Source organism: Peromyscus leucopus, chromosome 4, assembly GCF_004664715.2.
Source record: "Peromyscus leucopus breed LL Stock chromosome 4, UCI_PerLeu_2.1, whole genome shotgun sequence".
In the NCBI taxonomy this organism is placed as follows: Eukaryota; Metazoa; Chordata; class Mammalia; order Rodentia; family Cricetidae; genus Peromyscus; species Peromyscus leucopus.
The window spans coordinates 150615859-150629165 of NC_051066.1; the positions used below are offsets into that span (position 1 = coordinate 150615859).

A 13307-nucleotide genomic window follows, 5' to 3' on the forward strand; every position below is an offset into this window, starting at 1 on the left:
CCGTCTAGTCCCCAGGGTCAAGAAGAGGGCTTGAGGGCTGGAGAAAGGACTCAGTGGGGAGAGGTCCCCAAGTCTGGTGACCTCAGTTTGACCCCTGGCACCCACATAAAGGCGGAAGGAGAGAACTGACTCCATGAAGTTGTCCTCTGACCTCCACACACACACATTGTGGCACTTGAGTGCTCTCTCTCTCTCTCTCTCTCTCTCTCTCTCTCTCTCTCTCACACACACACACACACACACACACACACACACACACACACACGATGACTACAGAAGAGGATTGGCCAAGAGAAGGGGCTGGATGGATATTTGTTGAGATTAATGAATCCATCTGCGAGTAGATATGATGAATGGCTTTGGGAGTCTTTCTATAAAGATATAAGCCCAGAGACTTTAGTTTCTGCTTAACACATTTCCCAGACTTCTCAGTGCTGAAACACTTCGCCTGTGTGTCATAATTCCTGCACCTCCCCGCTGGCCACCCGGCCTTCTGCCTGGGGCTGGGGTGCCTCACAGGCTTACGTTCTTGCCTGTGGCTGACTGGCTTTGAGGTGGACAGAAAATTCAGGCTCAGTCAACTCATCCTGGAGAGTCTGCTCAGGGATCCAGGAAGCAAATGGCTTGTGGGAGGGTGGGGACTAGATGGTCACATGGCAACTCCAAGCATCACAGGTGCCTCCCGAGTCAGAGGTCACGGTGGGGATTCAGTTGTCAGAGTGTTGGCCGCATGAGGGAGGCTGTGGGTTCCAGCCCCCGCAATGCACGAACCAGATGTGGTGGTGAACACCTGGAATCCCAGCACCCTGGAGGCTGGGGCAGGAGTTCAAGGTCATCCTTGGCCACATAGTGAATTCGAGGCCTGCCTGGGTTACATGAGACCCTCCTCTCTCTCTCTCTCTCTCTCTCTCTCTCTCTCTCTCTCTCTCTCTCTCTCTCTCTCTCTCTCTCTCTCACACACACACACACACACACACACACACACACACACACATCAATAAATAAAATAAAACCAACCTACCAACCAACCCCTCGCTCTCCCAAAGCAACAGCAAACAGAAAACAGGCCTGTGTGGCCCCCTCCTCTTCCCTGACATCATCTCTCTTTCCCTAGATACGAGGGCCACTCCCTCTTCAGAGCCCTGCATTGTACTGCTGAACCTCAGGGACACTGACATCTCATTCCGGTCGGGTGTGATGTGTGTCTGTGTGTACGTATGTGTGAGTTTATGCATGTATGTATATGTGTGTGTGAGTGTATATATGTGTGGGTGTATGTGTGTACACGTGTGGGAATATGTGTATGTGTGCACGCACACATATGTGCAGATGTGCCCATAGCTGCCCATAACCTGTAAATGCAGGGCAGCTTTCTCTGCGTCCCTGTTCCAGCCCAGGGAGTGGCATCAAACAGGACAAGTGTCTGCGCCGGGCAGAGGATCAGCACACACTGGCCCAGTGAGGAGCGAGAGCTCACACCCCCACCCTCTTCCCCGCTTGCTGCGCTGTGAACCTCAATGACAGGCCACAGACAGGGCGTCACCGTCTCCTGTGACTTGGCTTCTCTGCAGCTGTCAGCACTAAACATCAGGACTCCCAAACAAAGCCTGCTTCTGTCGGCCTGACACCAGGGTGTATTCCTGTTGCCTGCGCTTCTCTGGGAAAAACCCACACTCACCGTCTTCTTTCAGTCACACTCTACGAAGTGACATGCAAACCTGCCCATTGTGCCCGCCGGGATAAATACGTCAGCACTGTCCAAGAGCAGCTGTGCCCAGCTCTGCTGCCCTTGGCCTCGAGCGCTGGCCCTTTCCCTGCCTCAGCGTCCTCGTTTGTACAATGAGGCTATGTCCTAGGCGTCTCGCCCTAGCGGACACTTTAGCAATTTCTCAGAAGTATTTGGTTGCTACAGCCCACGAGAGGGGTGCAATTGACGTCAGGCAGACAGAAGCCAAGGCCAGCATCCCATAATGCACCAGGTAGCCCCTAGAAACAGATCATTATCCAGGCCCCCAAGTCAATAGTGCTGAGACTGTGAAACTCTGGGACAGGTCAGTTGTAGCCCTGGAGCAGGGACCTGTGTCATCATTAGCCCAGGCTGTGTCATCGTTAGCCCAGGCTGGGCACACAATGATCTTGAGGGTGGGCAGTACAGGCATGGCCTGAGGCTGAATCCTGCTGGTATGGGCTCCCATCTCTGCAACAGATGTTGGGGTCTGTCCCTTTAAGAGCTGGGAGATTCTGTTTTCTCCGAGGCTGGCAGGGGAAACCTGCTCCCATTTCCAGCCCCAGAGAACTCTGGGCAGTCCTGCATAGAGAATCTGTCTGTGACAGGAGTGACTTACAGACCTGGCTGTGGTGCACCCATAGTTTGTTGCTCCAAGGCTGAATCTCTGCACCAGAGACAAGGCATCCGAGCCCTAGTCCCAGATCTCAGGGAAGAGAGAGGGGCATTCACTCGTGTGTGTGTGTGTGTGTGTGTGTGTGTGTGTGTGTGTGTGTGTGTGTGTGTGTCTGCTGCTGTGGAGAGAGTAGGGAGCCCAAGGTACCACCTCCCTCTCTGTGTGCCTACACCGAACATCTGCACATGTGTGTCCAGGCAACCCAGGGCTCCCCTAATCTCACTGACAAGGCTTGTTTCTTCCAGACCACCAAAGCCCTTAGAGTCGGGGCCACCCTTCCTGCCTGGGGAACTTTTGAATGCTAGTTAAGTCAGACTCTGTGCCTGTTTCTCTGTTTCCTACCTCAGTAAGATGGCCATCACTGCAAGACTGAGGTGGAATCTACTGTAGGCCCTTAGATCAGTGTGTCACACACTTAGATCAGTGTGTCACACACTCGCTCTTAACCATTAGTGCTTTTATTTCTCTATAATCATTTACAGCTCTATATTTGTTTATAAGCTGGTTGGGGACTTGGGTTCGAGTCTCAGTGATTTTATTCTTCAGCTGTGTGGCCTTGGAAAGCTTCTTTCCCTCTCTGAGCCTCCAATTCTTTATCTGTTGAATGGGGTGGAAGTAACTGAGCACTTGCCCATGACAGTCACTAAATCCATCTGTCATTAGGTCATTATCCAGCTAATCTATTACCAACCCCTGCAAGCTTCATCCGGGCATTAGATCCAGAAGGCCAAGTGTGCAGGCCCTGGCATGGAGGGCCAGTCACCACACAAGGTCCTCCTGGCCCTGGGTCAGGCCTGGACAAGCCCCTGCTTTCCTGGGAGTGGGGCCTCACCAGGTCAGAGCCAGACTCCAGGCTCCAGATTTGGAGGGAGGGGCCAGCCTGGGGGACCTGTGCCCACATTCTCTCCCCATGAGGAGGTCCTGGGCCTCGGGGTGCCCTGGGTGTGCAAAGCGGGAGAGGGATGTAAAGGGGGCTCAGGGCTGCTTGGATCAGCTTTTCTTCACCTGCTCCAGCCTGGCCGCTGTTCCCACTGTTGCTGCCGCCAGCCTGCCCTTCCAGTATGGCAGATGAGTGTCCAAATAGCACAAGGCTCAACCCTTCTCTATGAAGAGACTCAGCAGAGAAAGGAGAGGCCGCATCCACAGTCACTCGGCCACCGTGGCCAGCAGAGACACAGGGCTCCCTGGCAAATTACTTAGGGCGTTTGGGGCTCACCAGTCGCTTCTCCTACGTGTGTGTGTGTGTGTGTGTGTGTGTGTGTGTGTGTGTGTGTGTGTATCTAATAACTGTTCCTAAGGACAATGTCCACAAATCCATGATTGGACAAGCCAAAGACAACTATCCAGCTATCAGAATAGCCCTGAGCAAGCTCCTTAGACCACACCCTCAAAAGGCTCAGGAAACACTGAGAAAGAGGCACGAGACGGCAGAGGGATGCTACAAAGCACCGTTCTTTAGGCTCAGTACAGTAATTGTAACCATGACCACACATCACCTGCTGGTACCTGCCCTAGGCCCACACAGGACCAGCGCTAACTAGTCAGAGAAGTGGAGGGGACTCGTGGGGCCCAACCTTGGCCTCCCTCCGAACTCCTGGTCACTGGTAGGCCCTGGGAGAGGGGGAAGTGTCTTCAGTTGTGAGCTGACTGCTGAGCCCAGCGGGCTCCAAGGGACACTCCAAGCCCACAGTCACACAGACAGCTCTGTTTAATCTCGGTGGGTCCCCAAACTAAATCAATAGACATGAACAGAGAGAGATGTGAGGGTGTGTGTGTGTGTGAGAGGGAGGTGGGAGAGGACAGTGGTCAGTATTTAAAGTGAGCAGACATGGAGATGTTAACAGGTAATAATTTAAAAAATTAAAAACAATCATTGAATTGTACATGAGAAGTGGATAAATTGTGATATGCAAAACACACTTTGATAAAATAAGACAGTCATTTTCTGTGGTGGCACACGCCTTTTAGTCCCAGCACTTGGGAGACAGAGGCAGGCAGATCTCTGTGAATTCGAGGCCAGCCTGATCTACCGAGTGAGTTCCAGCCATCACTGAACACTAAGTAATGTAGTATCGGTGAGAAAGGGAGGCCGAGGCAGACAAAGGCATAACTAAGTCAGTCAAGGAGCCAGAGCGGGATCTGCCTCCTTCACGATGTCCCCAGCTCCTTACTTGGTGCCTGCTAGAGTGGGTGCAGGAACTGAGCAGGGAGTGAACCCCCAGCCTCAGGGGAAGACATAGCCTCTCCAGGGTCACCCATCCTGCCTGCGGGTGTGGGATCTGGGATGTGGTCTCAGGTCGTGGGGCTCCCCAAGAAGTGCTCAAGGACACAGGAAGAAGCTCCTTTTATGGCCCTTCCGCTTCCCCGGCTTTAAGGGTGTGGAGGGGGATTACATCAGGGAGTTTTAATTGGAAGGGTCACTGGAGCAGATCCGATTAAAGGGATTGGGAGCAGCCCGAGGGGCTGTCCCCTCCCTGCCTGCTGCCAGGGCTGGGGAGAGGCTGGAGCAGCAGGAGATGCTGGTGGGCACATGGGCCTTGGCAAGAGAAGCCGTCAGAAGGAGACAGGGTGCAGAACACGGCCCAGGGCCACCCAGCCAGCCAGAAACCTAGGGCAAGGACATTCATTTTCCTTAGCTGTCCATGTTTTAAAATTGGGAAGTTATTTATTTTTTTGGTGTGTGTGTGTGTGTCCCCGTGTGTCCGTATGTGTGTCTCCCTGTGTGTGTGTGTGTGTGTGTGTGTGTGTGTGTGTGTGTGTCCCCGTCCGTCCGTCCATCTATCTGAGACAGGGTCTCACTGTGTAGCTTTGGCTAGCCTGGAACTCACTACATAGAACAGGCTGACCTTGAACTTGAGATCCTCCCGAGTGCTGGGATTACTGGCATGCACCACCACATCTAGTTAAAATTGGGAGATCTCACATGCAAATCCAGTGTATGGATTCCCTCAGCAAATCAGAGGCGCTCCACTGACCCGTACTTCCAGTGGTGGCCACTAGGTGGTGATAAGGAGCAGGTACCCCTTCCCAGGGGCAGGCTCCCAGTGCCTCAGGACCTTTACACCTCATTTTTAGGCCTCTGCAGCCCAGCCATGTGCTCTTGCGCTCCTGGGCCTACCTGGTGCCATCACAATGACAATAGCTATTAACAGACCTGACACTGTGTGTGTGTGTGTGTGTGTGTGTGTGTGTGTGTGTAGTGGGTTCCTACCATCTTGCCCCAGTTTTCCCCATATTCACATCTGGCTGATTCCTGTTTCCAAACATCTCCAGATTTGACCTCTTTTTGCCACCAGTACCACCACCGCCCTGCCCAACTGCTACCCACTCCCATTGGCACCACCGCACACAGACGCCTCTCCCGCCCCCACAGTCACTACAAAGACCATGCACTCCAGTGTCTTCTCCTTCCTGCATCCACTGCTGGGCAGGCACACACCATCTAATCTAAGATACAGACTGCATTTCCCAGCTTCCCTTGCAGCTAGATGAGGTCCTGTGATCGGGGTGGGGCAGCAAAAGGCACTTGGAATTGGTGCGGCGCCTTCTCCTTTCTCTCTTGCTGGCTGGGAGACAGATGGTATTCTGCGATAAGAATGAGGTTAGCCCCAGCACTAGGCTGCCTCTTACAGAGAATCTGTCAGCTCTTGGTCTGTGTGGTTTAAGCCACAGTGTTTGGGATCTCGCAGCCGCAGGAGCTTGGTCGGCAGACCTGGCCGCATCTGTCTTAAGCCCCCTCTGCTCACGCCTCTCAGGCCTTCCTAGGCCCGCCCTAGTCTCTGTGACCCCCCTGCCCCGGCCTTTGCCCACACTGCTGCTTGTGCTTGGGATATTCTCCCCTCCGTCCTGCTAGGTGGCTGCTTCTCCTCTGTGACTCGACGGGAGGTCATCTCCTCAGAGAAGCCACTCTGACTGTCCCCAGAGGCACAGGCTACCCTTCTCCCAGAAATGTCCACAGGGTATTTCAGCAGTGAGATTCCCCATAGGCACTTTCCAGGTTGTGGATATGGGCTGAGTCTCAAATGCGAGTCTTCAGGGCCCGTGGCAGAGCTCAGCAAAGCTGCAGAGAGCAAAGATGGACATGGTGGCACATGCGCTCATCCCAGCACGCGGTCTAACGGAGGAGGATTGCTAGTTTCGGCAGCCTGGACTACACAGCAAGACCCTGTCTCGGTGAATGAAGGAATGAATCAATGGCCTGGGTGCAGCTCAGTGGTTAGAGCCCTGAGCTAGCATGCACAAAGCCCTTAGTTCCACCACCAGCACTGCCTAAACCAGGTGTGGTGGGGTACTTTTGTCACCCCAGTACCTGGGAAGTGAAAAGGAAGGCAGATCAGAAGTTCAAAGTCAGCAGGGCAGTGGTGGCGCACACCTTTAATCCTAGCACTTGGGAGGCAGAGGCAGGCAGATCTCTTGAGTTCGAGGCCAGCCTGGTCTATAGAATGAGATCCAGGACAGCCAGGGCTACACAGAGAAACCCTGTCTTGGGGGGGAAAAAGTTCAGAGTCATCTTTGGCTACATAGGGAGTTTGTGGCCCGCCTAGGCTACACAAGACCCCTGCTTCACATACCTTAGTGGAGGAATTTCTGCCTAGCATACTGGAGTCCCCAGTTCAGTTCCCAGCACTGTAAAATAATCAAACAAAAAGTCTAGCATTGGGCCAGCAAGATGGCTCACTGAGGAGGGCGCTGGCTGCCAAGCCTGGCGATCTGGGTTCGATCCTGGTGCTCACATGCTGGAAGGCGAGAGTAGGCTACCACAAATTGTCCTCTGACCTCCACGTGCAGGATGTAGCCCCCCCCGCACACTCACGTGCCCCCTGTGGTGCACACACATAAAGCACACTGTGGTTTACACACATACATGTACACTGCGGCCCCCACACACGCACACTATGGCACCCATACATGCACACGTACGCTGTGGCATACACACATAATACACACTGTGGTATACATGCATGTACACTGTGGCACACACACATTCACAGGTACACACACACACACACACACACACACACACACACATACACACATAATGCACACTGGCCAGCATACATGCACATGAACACACATAATCAAATATAATTTAAAATCTGTAACATAGATGTACAGAAGACAGAGGCTCCTCTGCGAAGGTCAGGGGCTGGAGAGAGTCACCGCTCCCGTCTCCTCAGCAACCTTGTGAGAGGAAAGCAGAGGTCGGCTCTGGTCTGCATGGGTGGGGTGGGGAGGTGTTCCAAAGGTTCCTTTCTGAGAGGGAGAGTCAGGGACTCTGCCCTTCCGGCTGGGTGACTGCCAGTCGCCTAGACCTGCTGAGGACATGAGCAGCTGAGGGACTGTCAGTCAGCGTTGACAAACGGCTCGGGCTGACCCTGCTGTACAGAGCAGCACTGAGAATAAAGTTAAGGGGTATGTGGCTGGCTAGGCACAGAGGTGTCCACAGAGTCTAAAGAGCCTCAGGCTGGTGCCTTTGTCTCCTGGACTGGAGGGACAGGAGACAGCGCACGGTGACTCACAGCTGGAAGTGCGCCCCATGTGTCAGGAGAGATGCTGGAGTCGGGGACCGCGTGGCTAATGACTTAAGTCGCAGCAAGGGCTTCTGGAGGCCATTCTTCACGGCCATATTGGCTGGGGAGCAACAGCACTTTCTCATGACACTCCACACAAAAAAACGGGCAGGAGAGGTTTGCCTTCTAATTCCAACTGGGCATCCTCCGGCGAGGGTCTTCAGGTCCTCACGGTGCGCTGTCCACTGAGAGTCTAGTGGGCGCTTCTGGCACTGTTCCCTTCCTCAGTGACGCTCTCACCCCAGCGTACAGTTTCCACCTACACCACGGGAGGTGACGGGGGACAGGAGGGGGTGACAGTAGACTAAGTTGTCCAGGCTGGTCTTGAACTTACGATCCTTCTGCCTCAGCCTCCAGACTGGCTGGAAGACAGGCCCATGCTGGCCTGACCTCCGTCTCTCATGTGTTTAGAACAAGAAGGTGAAACAAATGGGAACCACTTTCAGCGTGGCTGAGGATGGAATCCAGGGCCTTGTGCGTAGAATCAATGGCGTCTGGAATGACCAGTGAGCCACGCCCAGCGGGAGGGAGGCAGTGGGCGCGTGGCTAAGGACCTGTACTTTGGGCTGAGATGTGGCTCAGGTGGTGGCACTTGCCTGGCGAGCACGATGACTGTTACCTCAAGCAGTGGTGTTTTTAACGACCCATTCTCTCGCTCATTTACTCACGTCCTCATGCATTCATCGGTGGCTCGCTTGCACGCTCACTCGCTCACTCACTGACGTGCCAGGTCTCTGGGTCCTCGAGACACAGCAATAACAGTGGCAGAAACCTGAGTGCCAGGGGAGCCGAGGCTTTGCAGAGAGAGGGGGGCGCGAAGACCAATGACAAAACAGATGGATGTGGTACGATAATTTCTCTGGAGAGTGAACAGGCTCGTGGGGAAGAGGTGGTTTGCTCCGGCTGGGGTGGCCCGGGGGCTCCCGGCAAAGGTGACTGCCCGGGCTCTGGCTGGACAAGAAGCTGGCCCGAGGGAAGCATTCCAGATGAAGGGACGGCGGATGCAAAGGCCCTGGGGTGGGAAGCTGCTGGGCAACTGTGTTTGAGGCGGGAGGGGAGGAGAGAGAAAGCGGTAAGGGGCAGACAGGGAGGGTCCCCTCTCCACCAAGTGCAGCGCAGGCTGGGATGACAAGCCGTGAAGGAGGCGGTCCTGGAAGCGCCTCCACTTTTGTCCTCTGGGAGGTGCTGGCAGTGTTCAGCTGTGCCCAGGAGACACTGGGCAGCAGAGTGGGGAGGGCGGGGCTTAGTCAGGAGCCCCGCGTGGAAAGGAGAAAAAGCTACGGAGAACGCTAGCCATACGACTCTGAACTTGGGCCTCTGTTTCGAACCCTGTCCCGGCCTCCTCTAGTCCCTGATTCACCAGGTCTCAGTGGTGAGCTCCCCGGGGGCCCAGGGACACTCCAGGAAAGCCACATGCTGCAGACAGCAAGTGCCCATGTCCTAATCTTTCACACCAACAGAGCCCCGACTTTCAACTGCCTCACACAGATTCTTGGCTTAAAGATTACATTTCCCAGCCTTCCTTGCTGTTAGATGGGTGAAGTGTTGTGTGGGCATTCAGAAATCTCTTTAAAGCAGAGAACACTGCCTCCTCTTTCTAGATCTTTCTTCATCCTGCTGCCAGGGATGATGATGTGATGGTTGGAACTACAGCAGCCATGTAGCGCCATCATGCTGAAAGCTGTACTCTCTAAGGAAAGGCTGAGCAGAAAGAGGGGATGAGCCGGGCCGTGACAACCTTCTGAAGCCACCACCCCACCCCTTGGCTGTTTACGTCCAGATGAGTCAGAGAATTGCACATTTCTCTCTAGATGTCTCTCAGAGGAATCGACACAATGATGGTTAGCTCAGCAACACCCCAGGAAAAGGAGGCTAGGCAGTGCTACTTGCGCACGGGACTGCCCACCTCTCTGATTGACGGACTGCCCACCTCTCCTCTGACTGACGGACTGCCCACCTCTCTGACTGACAGACTGCCCACCTCTCTGACTGACGGACTGCCCACCTCTCTGACTGACAGACTGCCCACCTCTCTGACCGGTGGTACCACTGAGGCACTAGGTACCCAGCTGCTCAGAGACCTCAGGCAAGACTTGGAGCCCACCGCTGTGAGCACGCACACCTCCAGTCCACAGGACCCAGCAGCGTGTGCAGATTTCACCTGTTCCTCCCGCCCTCCCCTGACCCCGAGGGCGGGCTTCACGTCTTCCTGTTGCAAAGGGGAAGCAATGGCGGCTCTGGCGCCTCCTTGTCTGCCTTCCCTGGCCTGGCACGAGAGGAAACGCCACCTCCTCCGGGAAGTTTAAAGAGAAATGAGGACTCTTCCTGTGGTCCTGGCAGCGGCGAGCTAGGTCTCGTCACTCCTTGGAGTCCCACGTGGCTTCCTGCTGCTCTCACATATAATCCACAGCCACAGAGGCCCATGAGGCCTCTCAGATCCCCCCGTCTTATCCACGGCGTCACCTCCTCTGTGACACCATCTCTTTGCCCCTCTATATGCCAAGCTCACACACACAGGTAACACCAAAGGAAATGGCAGGACTTAGGCTCACACGGCTTGCAGGGCCGCTCTGAGGAGGCGACTCGTGGGAAGGCAAAGGGGCCGGAGAGTTTCCAGGAAAAGATGGCAGCCAGTGCAAAGGTCCTGAGGCTGGGGAGAGATCGACGGGCAAGAGAAAAGAGCAAGGAGAGCGCTGGGGTGGAAGGTGAGCAAGGCCTTACACACTTGACGAGGTGATTCCGAGAACCTGGGAGCCACAGAGGCTTCTATGTCAAGCTAGTAGTCACACATGCGTGCGCACGCACAAACGCACGCAGGCAGGAAGGCAGGCGGCGCGCACACACTCATGCGCCTACGCACGCACGCACGCACGCACGCACGCACGCGTTTAAAGACAACCTGTAGGAAAGCTGGCCTGAAGCAGCGATGCCAGAGAGGAGGCCATGGCAGGTGTTTGGGAGGGAGATGGCTACTGAGAACTCAGAAGCCAAACTCAAGGCTGGAGCTGAGGCCTGGCAGGTCGCTGATGGGGCAGCTCTGTGGGGTGTGGGAGAGAAGAGCCAATCAGTTGCCCCCCAGGTTTTGTCCTGGGCTCCCGGGCAGAGTGGCAGCGTATCCTGGGACAGGTGTGATGAGCAGCTTGGGCTGAGGACACCCGCTGAGACCCTGCAGGCAACGAGGCTGTGGGGGCTTCTGAGCAAAAGTGAGGTTACCCCGCCTTTCGGCAAACATTTATGGGAAGGAGAGCTCACCTCTCTCTTTCTCCCAGACAGCTAAGCTCCCTGAGCACCACAGAGCCATGGTGAAGGACCGAGAGAGACACAGCATCACATCCAGTACACAGCAGGCGCCCAATAAATGCAGACAAAGAAGACAGAGCCATGCTCACAGCCCTGGGTTGAGGGTCTCGAGGCCACTCCGGGATAGGAAGAGTCTGGAGTCGGAGCATGGCCTGTCACACATGCTCTGGTCCCTCTGGGGCACAGTGTCTGTATTAATCTCACTAGACATCGGAAGTGTCAGGGAGCATTACCCAGACTGAGCAGACAGACGCCCTGCTGGCTTTAGCCTGACCTTGACTGGAGGACCCGCAGCACTGGGAGGGCCACCCACAGCCGAGACCTCTCTGTCCCTGCACCTCTGTCCCCAGGGTCCTCCTTGCTAGCTGTCAAACTGTGCACAGTTTCAGGGAATTCATCAGGTCATTCATTCATTCACTCATTCACCCCTTCAGCAAATAAGTATGGAACCCATACCATGTTCCAAGTACCATCCCACAGCCGGAGGACACACAGCGACCAGAACCTGACCGTGTGTTTGTGTGTGTGTGTGTGTGTGTGTGTGTGTGTGTGACATTTTGGGCAGAAGCAGACATTCCACACAGGAGTGACCACTCACACATCCCTTCAGGAGCTACTGAGGCAAGACGATGGGTAACAGGGAGGGGGTGACTGAGCTGTTCACTGTGTTGGTCAGGGGCTTCTCTGTGGAGCTGGTATGGACCGGATGCCCTCCTCAGACTTCACATGATGGAGGCATGTCTCTCAGTGTGGCAGTGTTGAGGGAGGGTATCTTTAAGGGGGCGTATCTGGTGGAGTCTTAGGTCTTGGGACTCTTGAATTAGCCCTAGTGAGAGCATTGTTTCTAAGGTTGGCCCTTGTCCCTCCCCAGTGTCCAGCCCCCCTTTCTCTCCCAGCCTCTGACCCCCAACTTGTAGGCCTCTGCAGGCCACTGATCTGTCCTCTTACTCAGACGCCAGCCACTGCGATGCCACCTGCCAGGAAGCCTTGCAGCCAAGAGGCCCTCACCAGAGCCGGAGCGGTGTTGTTCCGACTCCCAACCTGTGACACGGTGAGCTAAATAAAGCTCCTTGCTTCAGGGATTTCATTACAGTCGTGAAAAACAGCCTAATAGTGGAGCAGCTGTCTGAAGTGAGACCACAGGGCTGTCTGCAGCCGGGAGAGGAGCATCCAGCAAAGGGAGGGTTCTCAGAGTCACACCGCCCCACGGGCTGGCGCTCTGACTTCCATCCCGTAGACAGGAGAAATAATCATGTGCACTGAGCACCGGCTCACTGTGCCACGCTCTGTTCGGAGCGCTTTACACACAACAAACCACGTCACATCCCGGGAAGATGGCTGGGCAGCGCCAGGGGATCTCCCTGCCTCATCTTCCTTTCTTTCTAGCAATTTCTTACAGATCCTTCAAGCTCCGAGGCCCGCGTCAGCTGCTGTGAGTAAAATGGCCACCAGTTCCTCTGAGAGCACATCTGAACCAGCGGTGTGGCTCCCATTTCCTGTCCCCAGCCTCTCCTAAACCCTTCCGAGGATCCCAGTCTCATCTGCACACAGAAGGTCCCCTCTGGCCTCAGCAGGACTCTCTTCTAGTTTCGGTTGTGAGCCTCTAACGGCTGAGCCATCTCTCCAGCCCCATCAGGACTCTGCTATGAGCAACATCACTTCTCTTGCTGTTCCTCAGCTGTCTCTGGCCTCTGCCTGTGGAAGACACGGTGCTAGACAGTCCAGGCTACAGAGGATGCGCACGTCCGCCTTTAGGACGAAAATGCCGCCCAGCTCTGTGATAACCAGCAGCAAAGACTGGGTACCTACTGTGTGCTGGCATAACGGAAAGAAGGAAGAGAATGACGTCAAATTTCTGTGCACAAGCCTCCTTCTCAGTCTAGACTTTCTCTGTGGCTTCTGCAGCCTGAGGCTGGGAGTCAGCCAAGGGGAAGGACCGTGAAGGAGCTCACAGGGTCAGGGTGGAGCTGGGTCTGAGGCCACACGTCCAAGCTCTGGCTTTCTTGGGCAACAGAGTGAGGCAGGCCCCTGATTC

General features: G+C 55.0%; 1 protein-coding gene across 1 annotated transcript in view; it reads right to left on the minus strand.

The window, feature by feature from the left end:
• The window catches only part of Kcnb1 (potassium voltage-gated channel subfamily B member 1), a 91608-nt gene that overhangs the window by 12123 nt on the left and 66178 nt on the right, over positions 1-13307 (minus strand). The gene's annotated exons all lie outside the window — the stretch shown is intronic.